General features: G+C 37.6%; 1 long non-coding RNA gene across 1 annotated transcript in view; it reads left to right on the top strand.

Moving 5' to 3' along the window:
• Positions 1-12,500, top strand: part of LOC138032588 (uncharacterized) — a 27,325-nt gene that overhangs the window by 7,078 nt on the left and 7,747 nt on the right. Inside the window, exon 2 of the long non-coding RNA XR_011128410.1 lies at positions 6,546-6,647. This is a non-coding gene — a long non-coding RNA (uncharacterized lncRNA). The remainder of the gene's footprint in view (positions 1-6,545; positions 6,648-12,500) is intronic.

Below are 12,500 nucleotides of genomic sequence, written 5' to 3'. Positions count from 1 at the left end.
TGAGTTATAAAATCATCTCGAGATATAATATTATCTCGAGATAAGCAATTATCCTGGGATAAACAATTATCTCGAACAAAAAATTATCTCAGGATATGAAATTATCTCGAGATACAGACTTATCTCGAGATGAAATATCATCTCGAGACAAAATTATCTCAGGATAAAAAAGTTACTATCTATAAATGAAAAATTGTTTATGGTTTTTGTGAAGAAAATAATCCGGTCGAAGTTAAAGCTTCAGACAATTATTCCAAGATAAATAAAAACTGGAAATGTCACCTATGGGCCACCGTATCGTAGTGAAGATATCTTTTACCACTGGTAAAGATTCCGCATCAGACTCAAATCAAAATCGCTCTCTCGGTTTTGTTTCTCCTTTTCTTAAACTGTAGTGGACTCCTTCAGTTACAAACTGGAAGAGACATTCAAGAAAAGATAAACTGATGTGAGCAGTGAATTTTCCAGTGGTTCTTTGGCAGATAAGAATACGCCCAGGGTGACTTCCAAAACACAGTAAGTAAACCTGAGACACCAAAGGGAAGCTCATAAATCGAACTTGTGAATGAAGTCTTTAAGTGCGAGAACTCAATTTAAAGTGCCTCAATGATCAAATTTTTTCCTTATGATTTTTTAGGCGTGTCACAAAGAATTATATGAAAGAATGAAAATGCCGTTTACAGTTTGCAAATACCTGCATTGGTTCCAGAGATATTCAAGTTTCAAAAATGTGTAAAATATGCAAATGAATGACTGATGATGTCATACACTCAACCCAATATTACATCAAGTATATAAATAGAGCTATCTTCGCCAATTTGCAGCGCAGACCATTGAAACTTGGTAGGCTAATAGTTCTACAGAAAACACACCTACGGCTATAAAACATTGTGTTCCCATGGCAACTCACTCTTTTCCAGTCCCCACCCACTTGATTTCCATATATAAGTGATTTTTTTCAGCTCGAAAAACGTTAAACAAGGCCACAAACTCAAGCTAACATATTTATATGCTTGTTGGATCATGTATATGAGGCACCATTTGCAAATATGAAAATAGAACGCCAAAGGTGGCCAGAAATGCCTTTAACATTGGAGAGGTCTGGAACCCAGTATGTTGCCATGGTAACGAAACTGTTAAGCTCAAATTGTGGAGCACATTTAGTAGTTGGCTGAGATAGCCTTTTTCATCGTATTTGATCAAAATTTGGTTGAGTGTATGACATCATCACTTGGCTAATTTGCATATTTTAAAAACTTGAATATCTCTGGAACAAAAATAGATATTTGCAAATAGTAAAGAGCATTTTTCTTCTCATGCAGGCTACCTATTTATGTTTTAAAATGGCTTCGATAGAAAAGATGCGATTTTCGTCATTGTGGCACTTTAAATCTGCCGACCAGTTCTGTGCTTTCACGCTGTTAATCCGGTGGTCTCCGGATAAGATCCTTGAAAGCTACTGAGCAGTCCTTTAGAAGGACATGTGTGCTTTAAAAAACTATGATAGTTTAATCACAACAAACAGCAGTTAGAAAAACGTCTTCTATCAAATTCAAGTAGATCTGACTCCTGAACTTCTAAGATAGGACCCTTCTCGTCTAATGATTCCAGTTTTAAGAAAACAATTGGGAGCGAATTTCTGGTGTTGTTTTGCTTTGCATATCTCATCCGAAACAAGATTTAGTGGTCCCTGCTTTCCCGCAGTTGTAAGTGCTTAATGCAATTTATTTTATGTTTGTCCGTAGAGTTTCTAAAAGGAGTCGTAATGGAAGCAAGTCTTCACGAAATCCTGGGATAGTAACAAGAATACGAAGATTTTTTACCCGAAACAAAACCGAGCAGAGCTCAGTCGCAAGTCAGCAATGCCGAAGGACTTAAGCTATTTAGCTACGAATTATTAGAAATCAAGAAACAGAAAAAGCTAAAAAACTGTAGCTTATTTTCGTATTTTTTGGTTAATTTTCCTTATTTTAGACGTTCTGATAGATCATAGGACATGACAAAATCGAACGACCTATCGATCGCAGTCTTGCTTTCCGTGAACGGGTTACTAAAGAGATTGCCCAAAAATGTTCCGTCTTTCTTCGATTTTGCTCAAAAATATTATTGTAAAACGTACATTTATTCGTTTTATGTCAATAAGCCAAGGCAATTTAAGAAAAAGGTGCAAAAGAATTTTATTTTTTTTTGGTTTTTTTAGCTTTTTTAGTATGGCAAGTAGTGTCAGCAAAACGTTTCCTCGAATAAAAACTTTCCAAAGAGTGTGTGCATCAAAGTAAATTTCGTTTATTGTAACAACATTAGGCTATGCATTTTTCGGTGTACTAACTCAGGTTACGAATTTCAAAGAAAACATTGAAAAACATTGAAAAACTCTGAAACAAACTCGTGCAAAAGTGCCACAGGAGGGTTGAAGAAATTCCACAGGAGTTTCAGTACGCCTCCTCTTAACTGGTGGAAGCATTTATAAATTTATTGACAAATAGAATGTGACACGCGCGCAAGTTTCTTGAAACTATCTAAAACAAAGTATATTGTACGTACAAATGGGCTCTTACTCCCCTCGGACCTCATTCAACATCGAATGTCCACATGATCGTTCACGTTGTTGAGTGTCATCAACTTAGTTGGGAGGAGGGGGGGGGGGGGTCAACATTAATTGGAAGGGGTAGAGGAGGGGCAACGGTATGAGGTGGTGTGACAAGGGAGTGTCACGCTAAATTTGTCTAGGATTGTAGTCTGCTTTAACGAACTGTCGGCGGTTCTGAAAGCTATGGAAAATAATGAAAAGGTAGAAGTGTGAAGGAATGATTTGCGGGCCGGGCTTAAAATCCGGAATTCACAGATCCCACAATCCGGTTGCATCTCGCCTGCCTTTCATCAGTTGGGATTCATAATTTGTTCTGTTAATTTCTATTGGTTGTTTCATTGGCCATTAACAGCACCCTGAGGGAGAGGTCACTTAGCAATTTATTCTCAAACTGCAGGTCGTATCTTCCTTTCCACTTAATCGAATTGAAGACTGGTATTAGCCAGTCGCAAATGAGCGTTTTCACAAGACGTAAGAATACCAAACTAACCCAAATGCAACTGAATTATTTTGTTATGCAAATGGTTTCTTTTGATTCAATAAATCACGTTATTAGATCAGTCCCTGTAGTACTCTGTCTGACAACAAAAATGTTATATAATAATTCATACTAGTCACTTTATTTTTTATCCGTCACCGAGTCAGGTTGAACGACCCGCGATTTTTGCCTAGGCAAGAAAAATGCACCGCGCATGCTACAAGGAACGAAGGATGCACAAAAAGAAAGGAATGGGAAGAGGTAGCACTGAAAATAGCAAAAAAAAGGGGCGAATGGAACACTGAAGTTTGTTCATGGTAACACTTTCTCTATTTTTTCTCTAGCTCAGTGACATCCGTAAATCTCTCAAAGTGTTTCGCAGTTTATTAAGATAAAAGGTGAGATACAGGAAGGTCGTTCACATAGTAAATTGAAAGTACTGCTTCTTCGCTTCTGTTCTACGATCAGCAGAGAGGATGGCATGAGTAGTAATAATACATAATTAGCTATCTGCACAAGTAGACCTTAAATAGGCGATTTGCATGATGGCGTCATTTAACTACCGAGACCAGAATGCTTTGTCAAAATGCTTTGTTATTCAGATTTTTCTTTTCTCTTGGGAACAGAGAAACAATTGTTTAAATTTGCCTGACAATAGAAGCAACTCAAAGCAGTCTGGTCTTAGTAGTAAATAACGTCATCATGCAAATCGCCTATTAATAACAATAAAAGCAAGGTGACACACGCTAACACCAACCCGGTGTGGCCAACACATCACGCATTGGGACAGCACACGTCTTGAGACGACGGGTCTTGAACATCTATGGTTGCTGGCAGCAACTAGATTGAAGGACATACTGAGAGACAAGGCCAATGAATAACATCGTGGATTAATAATAATAATAATAATAATAATAATAATAATAATTATTATTATTATTATTATTATTATTATCATCGTCATTATCATCATCATCGTCATCATCATTATCGTCATCATTATCTTCACTTTATTTCGGTCCTCGTCTTATTTAACTGAGCACAAAAACTGTACAAATAGGAAGATTGAAAATCAAACTAAATCAAACGAATTTTAAAAGTTAAAGCCGATCGAGTCATGTTGGTTTTTGAAGCCAGGAGAAAACCAGAGTACCGGCAAAACAGTTGAGTAGACAGCCAAACAAATCAACCCGCAAAATGACATTGTGTCCGGGAATGAAACCCGGGCGGCATTGCTAGAAGTAGAATTATCTCACCGTTGGGTGAACCTCATTTCCCTCCCCAACCCAAAAAGTGGCACCATCTTTCGAAAATCTATGGGAGAAAATAAAAATGATTTTAAAATGGTCTTATAAGGTACAATAACTAAACATGTATGTATACACGAGGAGAAAAATATTTCTTCCGTAACTTATTAGGAGGACGATCTCTTCATACCGTCTGTCTTGATTGCATGAGGAAAAAGGTACCTTCTTTTACGAATGGCTTCAAATTTACATTTGAAAGAAAACAACATGGCGGAGGAATTCGCATTCTGGCTGCACATTTGAATTGCTAATTACTACTAACTTATTTTACAATTTTACAGAAGTTATATTATAGCTATGGTTCTAATACTCTTTTATTACGATTTTTTACGTGTGGTAAAGTATGTATTGTATAATGCAGATTTCTCTTAATATTTGTTTTTATATAACTTTTTATAGTAACGACTTTTTAAGGAATAAGCAGGTTAAAGATGATAATAGTCTGATGATTGCAAAGTCGGGGCGTAATAAACGTAGTACAGTCTGTTATTTACTAAGATAAATCAGTGCACAGCGTACTGTACAACAATAGTTTATGCGCTTTCTCATACCCTAGGATTTCATTAACTTCATAACACTTATTTATAAATTCATTCATCTTTATATTCATTTATTATTATTTATTGATTTTAATATTCTAAGGTCTCCCATCACTGTAAATATTACAAAAAGTAATCTAGAAAATAGAACAGATCTAAAACGCTTAGCACACAAAATCCACGAGAAAAATGCAACATGATAGAACAGCCTTTTAAAGCGTTCACATTGGGCTTCTCTTTGGTGGAGGATGAATGGTATATCACCCATTTCTTTCACTTTCAGAGAAGCTTATATAGATACTGATGAAATACTAGGATTTTTGCTTTCACTGAAGCATCTTATCTTCACCTCGCGCAGTAAAGATATTATTTTTATCTTTCACAGTGAGGAAAAGGTGTCGTCATGGTAACTAGCACAATTAGCCAATACAAATCGAGTTTCCCCTTTTTGTGGTGTAATTAACATTTTTATGGTTCAATTTGAGTCGGATTATTTGTTTTTCATAACATTCATCTCTTGTTTCATGTTACACGTGTTTTAACGGTTGGTGTCCACTTTTTTGCCATTTCGAGAATAAATACATTTTATCACTATCTATATAACAAATAAAACATTACATGGACGATTGGGGATATGAATTTTTGCTTCTCGTGTTAATACGAGTGAGCACAGAGAACCCGTGAGAGATACTATAAATTCGTATCTTCGCGCCATAGCATTTTCGTTTTGAAGGCCAAAATATTTGTTGGGCTAGTAACTGATGGGTTAAAAACGAGCAAGTCAAATAGACCCTTTGCAAAAATGGCGCCGAAATTTGAATAACAATACTTATACATCTTAAGCCTAGTGTTAATGCTTTTTAAAGAAAGAATTCCTCTCGAAGATGTGAGGCTTAAGATGTATGAGTATTGTTATTCAAATTTCAGCGCCATTTATGCAATGGGTCTATACACCAGGTCCAAGTTGTTCAAACGTTGGATAGCGCTATCCGCCGAATAAATCACTATCCACTGGATAACTCAATTGCTTTTGCTAGTGTTTATCCGCTGGATAGTGATTTATCCGGTGGCTATCCATCGTTTGAACAACTGGGGCCAGTTGTTTTAGCATTAAAACAACTAGAAATGTACTCAATCTAGCACTAATTTATCAAAGGAGCTTTTTTTAATAACTTTTCTCAACCAAATTCTGAAAGGAGTTGCTTCAGGTCAAATTTCAACCGTGAAAAGATAAAATGGATGACAATATGACCATAATCAATTTCTTCGATAAAGTCAAATTGTCGTGTTTTACTCTCCCACTGAGAAAGCACCAAAATTTCTGTAAGAAATAATCTTTTTACTTTCATGACGCGGTTATTATCCTCATTTTCCGCAGGGATTTCCAAGAAGTGTAAAGTACCAAAGGCGTTCCCATGTAAGGGTTTCTTAGGTCTTCGTTACTGAATATAGACTCGATTTTTTCCAGCATAAAAGGTTTAAAAAAATGCCTCAAATGCAAGATATATCGATCCCGCTATACAGCGTATTCTTTATAGTGTAATGAGGAAGGAGATCTTTCCTTAATTTTTCTTTTTTCCCCTCATTGTTTCTTTTGGGGAACAACGTTACGCATCAATGTTGCTTTATAGTTTCAGAGAAAGGACAGCGCATGTGATGGGTAAAGCTGAAGGCAGTCACGAAGAAATTGGAGGGATGAAGCGGAAAATATTGGCCTTACAGATGGCTTAAAGGTGAGTTGATATCCATTTACGTACCAAGAGTGATAGGCGGGTGATTTTCGGCGCAGTTCATTTAAGAATGCCAAACATTTCGCCTCAATGGAATCATTCAGTTTCTCTCGATTATGAAAGAAGTAAAATGGGTAACCAAAGTTAGTTGGTTTATGGATTAGAACAAGTTAGCTTTGACCGGAGTTACAATGTTCAAATCATCAAATGGATAACTTGGAAAAAATGTTAAATGTTTGTAGCCTTAGATTATGTTTAGGGAGAGTTGCATAAAGCTCATTGTCGGCTATTTACCTTGAAAAACGAATAACTTTTAACAAAGCTTGCCTCCGTGCGCTGAATGTTTTGAAACAGTCAGTTCTCGCGCGTCACCGATCTTTCGGCTTTTTACAGCTTAGAATAATTTCGTAGCGGGGGTTATTTTGAAAGCATCCAGCGAGTGATTACATAATAGGCAAGGTGTGGAAACCGATGTAATGAATAGAAATTCACTTGTCCAAAACAAAGCATGATACGAACCATTACATGCATAAGATCCGAAAGTTGAGAGAAGGATTCAGTAAGATATAAACGCCTTTTGTGCTTTATGGGAGTGGATCTGGTCTCGTTTCGGCCGAAGGGTCCCTTTTTTTGCAAGCTCATCATCATCCGTCTGAGAGCAACCCCTTCACAATTGTTGATACGTTGGCCCCAGCATTTGACTTTTACGGCCGCCAGGTACGGCAAGTATCAGACAATGTGCGTAGTTTAAGTGGAGAAAGAGGCTCGAGGGTCCTGGAATTTCCATCTTGCAATGATCTTGGGTGTTAGACATTGAAATACATCTTTAAAAGGAACGTGCAGTAGCCGAGATGGGCATCCAACCAGGAATAAGATTGGTTGAACACTTCTATTTCCGTGTAAACTACGCCACCACTGGCTGCTTCCATAGGCAGTGACAATGGAACAGACTGTGATCGTGTGTTGCTGAACTCTGGACTCTTTCTAATGAATCGAAGATAAGCAATCAGGGCATCGAAAGGATTAAATTTGAGCTGAAAGGCCTAAAGGTCCTTAAGGATTGCAAAAACTTTTAGCGGCAAAGATAGGCGGAAAAATTCCACCGTTTATAACTCTTGACGGTAGTGATAAAGGCAAAAGGCAGACACATCAAGCTGAGCAGTGATCGAAATTATCAATTACCATTCCTGGAATGATCGACTCGTCACAAAACCTTGGATAAAAAACGAAGAATGAGAAGACAGAATCGGTAAACAGTATAAGTAGTCAACACTGAAACAAGGAAAGCATGAAACGGGACAACACCACAGCAAAAACTTCACAATTTGATTAAATGGCACAGTTTGTTCATGGCGTCATGATCCTCACTGCATTTTTTGAAAAATAAAAAGCCGTACTGAATACCGGTTTTTAATGCAACTGTTTCATGTTGTTTGGAAGCAGTTGTACCAGGGGTTATCTCGATGAAATATAAAAACTTGGTCTTATGACTTAGTGCTCTCGTTTCTGTGAATTGGCAAAAAAATAAAATCCGTGTTCCGGCATCCTGGTATCCCGTCCAATACCTCCTTTATCTCAGAAGCTCCATGAGATGACCCAAGATGGCGGATAACTGCACGCACCTCAAATTCAGTCAATATTTTACTCTGCTGATGAGAAAAAAAGGATTGTTATAACGGGACAGTACTACAAAAGTGAGTAATAGAATCAAAGGTAATTTAAAACCTCTCTTTTTGGTTTCTTAAAGGGGCAAGAAATGTTGACGAGGCGTAGTTATTTGGTTTTAATATCTGAATGGGGCTTAGATTTAATTGCGGCGAATGCATTTAGGCGTTAACAGTGAGCTAAGTCTTAATGCTGATAAACGTTTTCTTAGAAAGGTAACAGCACAAAACCAGCACACACTGCCAGAGCAACCCCTGTTTTGTTAAGCAGTGCTCATCGAAACAAAGCACAGCTTACTGTACGTACAGCAGCTCACGAACAATGTCATACTAGGAACTATTAAACACAATCTTATACAGCATAGCATACACTATATCAGTGAAGTAGTATTCAATGGATCTTAACTGGATGGTAAAAACGTTTATTGCAGAGTAACGTTACACTTTTTTATCCTACAGTACCGCTCGAAACTATTTGTGCATTTGCCGCAGTTCTGACTAGGTGAAACTGCAGATTCAATCTCCAGTTTGACCGAGGTAAAACCTCGTCTGCGGTTAAACCGAAAGCTGAGGTTTCACCTAGATTTTTTCCGGTTGATTTACGCCGCGGTTAAGAGAGGACGCCGTATGCTTTATTCGGAGCAGAATGATGCTATCAAAGAAATTTGCACATTCTTGCGGATCGATTTCATCAATAATTAGTATGATTGTGTATTTGCCGTATAACTTTACAATCTGCGATGTTTGGCACATTTGATTATAATAAAGTCCCTTTAATAAAAGCATTTATCGCTTTTCTTTTTCCAGCAAACGACAAGATTTCTAAATATTGTTTGAGATCTGTTCAATACACGACGCAAAATTTGAAGCTCTTTTGATTGTAAATAATAAATTATCTCTTCTGTCGGACTGCACTGGCGGCGACTTAAGTTACGTATAATCCACACTGTCTTTTTTTTAAAGAACTGTTCATCATGATAGCGAAAAACTTACAAATTATGAAACATAAAGATATGAATTAGGCATGATGAAAGGTTATCAATATTCTCTGTTCTCAGATGTCATGGCAAAATGAGACGAACATAACAGGCTTTCATGACAGTGCGTTGTGTTACATGTACGTCGGTGCTATGAAAAACAGTTTTGATATTCATTCTTTCCCTTGGGGAGCTAGGTGTGATAACATTAAACAATGCTTAGCAAAGCACTATTGTTTTCTTGCGGCACATTACCGCAATTAAGTCGGCCGCGACATTCGGTTGCTTTTGTCTTTGCCTCAGTTGCGGTTTTCCGTCCAACCTAGGTGATTTCATTGTAAACACTATCGGCAAAGATGAGGTATTACCAGTACTGCATGCAAATGCACTAATAGTTTCGAGCGGTACTGTATATTGGCTCACTCAGTCCCTCCATTGAACACCCCATGTTGCACAATTTCATATGGCCAGCAGTCTCACTCCATTCAGCAGCTCCAAAAAATGGTAGAAAAGTATTTCTACCTTACAGAATACCACAAAAATGATGTCAAAATGCAGGACATGCCACTTGAGAGAAACTATTGTAAATTTGCAAAATTTGCTTGGGGTGGGGGACACTGCCCCTGCAGGCTTGCACCTTAGGTGCTCATGTGAGCGCCTTTTGCACTAAAAAATACTACCTATTTTCCTTAAAAGGGCTGGATTGTCTGTATTTGTACACAAGAACACACAAAACGAGTATAAATATTGCACCACATTTGTACAGTTTGTTATTTGAACAGTGGAGAACCAGTTTGCGAACATTTGCCCTGCACTATTGACATAGAAATCTATCACACTTTGTTGGTTGTTTACAATTCACTTGCTAAAAAATTAATATCATGCGAAAATTTTGGTTCATAAATAATTGCTTATTGGACGATTTATAGTGTGTAGTATCGTGTGATATTTTTACTCGTCTCTTGTATTTTGATGCACAACACGATACTACACACCTAAATTAATTGTCCAATGAGATATTATTTATTAGATTCCATCCAGAGACTCCAGTTGGTTAGAACATGGGTTTTATTATTAAAGAGTTGAAGCATGTAGGGATATGGGTTTAATACCCGGGGGGGGGGAAATTCTTAAGTTGCAGAGATGTGTTTTGCTGCATTCTGAAGCCCAAAGCAACGTTCTTCAACCACAGAAAATCACTCCTTTTTAGACACTTTCATGATTTGATATTCAATATCTACATGAAAATTAATTCAATAACATGACACAAAGCGATGAAATCCGAAGGAGAAGATGGAATTGGATTGGCCACCAGCTCAGAAAGGGGAGGAATGATGACTGCATGGTGGCGATGGAGTGGCAACCTGAAGGGAAGAAGAGAAAAGTGGGAATACGGCCTAAAACCACATGGAGAAGAACGGTGGAAAAAGAATCCAGGCAAGAGAGGTGGACCAGCTGGGCGGAAGTCAGGGGTGCAGTGCAAGACAGGGCTAGTTGGTGAGAGAAAGTTACAGCCTCATGAATGCGCCTCATGGCGTGGAGAGAACTAACTAACTAACGTGACACAAAAAAGTGCACTCACATCTCGGCCTTTTCTCAGCTGGAGGCAATTCAGCTCGGGAAGAAAAATAATAATATTGGTGATCGACCAGGCACCATTAGGACATTTCAGGTTGTCTTTTATTAAGCGCAATTTGTTTTGCAATGCATTGTGGGGAATTTCGTTTTGAGTTGAATCGAATGCAGCATATGAAACTCTGACATTTTGACAAAAGAAGAAACACAATGAACAGCATCACCAAGAGCACACAGGAGAAAGGACAGCTGAGTAGCATTCATTGCAGTCCTGTCAATTTAAAATTTCATCCACAAATGCAAAGGATTCAACAACTAAGAACAGAATCACCAACAGCACACAGGAGAAAGGACAGCTGCATGAGTAGCATTCATTTTTAATTACTGCTGACAATAATTTTAAAATTCATCCACAAATGCAAAGCTTTTTACAACTAAGAACAGGATCACCAACAGCGCACAGGAGAAAGGATATGCTGAGTAGCATTTATTTCACTCCTGACAATTTAAAATTTTATCCACAAATGCAAAGCTTTTAACAACTAAGAACAGCATCACCAACAGCACACAGGAGAAAGGACAGCTGAGTAGCATTCATTTCACTGCTGACACTTTTAAATTTCATCCACAAATGCAAAGCTTTTAAGAACTAAGTTTAGAACAGAATCACCAACAGCACACAGGAGATTGGACAGCTGAGTAGCATTCATTCACTGCTGACACTTTTAAATTTTATCTACAAATACAGAGCTTTTAACAACTATTAAGAACAATTGAGCATCCAACAGCACACAGGAGAAAGGAAAGCTGACTGGCATTCATTTTACTGCTGACAATTTTAAATTTCATCCACAAATGCAAAGGTTTTAACCACTAAGAACAGCATCACCAACAGCACACAGGAGAAAGGACAGCTGAGTAGCATTCATTTAACTTCTCACACTTTTAGATTTTATCCACAAATGCAAACTTTAAGCTTTTAACAACTCAGAAGTGCATGACAACAGCACACAGGAGAAAAGACAGCTAAGTAGCATTCATTTTTTTGCTGACACTTTTAAATTTTATCTACAAATGCAAAGGTTTTAACCACTAAGAACAGCATCACCAACAGCACACAGGAGAAAGGACAGCTGAGTTCCACTCATTAACACTCCTGACACTTTTGGATTTTATTCATAGAAGGAAAGGTTTAAACAACTACACTGTAAGAATAGCATCGCCAACAGCACATAGAATAATGCCATCCAAATGCTTCTCTGTTGAGGACGGTGCCTAACAATTGTTATTGCGCATATACACCTGTACGTGTACGTTCTGCACATCTTGAGATATTCGGATTTCCTATTGCAAGTGCTTATTAATACAGGGATATTTTTGTGCGGTTCAAAACCATGCGGAAAAAGCAGAACTTAGGACCGAAGTGATCTTGGTATCCGAAAAGAAAATTGGGATTAACCACGCATTTTCCAGAGATGATTGAGCTTCAATTTAGGAAAGAAAGCCATAAGTTTGTATTTTAAAACTCTTTACAAAATGAATATTGTTGATTAATTATCTTTGAAAAATGCGTGGTTATACCCTCAATGTTCTTTTTGGATTTCAATAACAACACTTGTTAAGATCTGGTTTTCCCGCAT

This window comes from Montipora capricornis, chromosome 14, assembly GCF_036669925.1.
Source record: "Montipora capricornis isolate CH-2021 chromosome 14, ASM3666992v2, whole genome shotgun sequence".
Classification (NCBI taxonomy): Eukaryota; Metazoa; Cnidaria; class Anthozoa; order Scleractinia; family Acroporidae; genus Montipora; species Montipora capricornis.
This window is presented reverse-complemented; position numbering and strand designations above follow the sequence as displayed.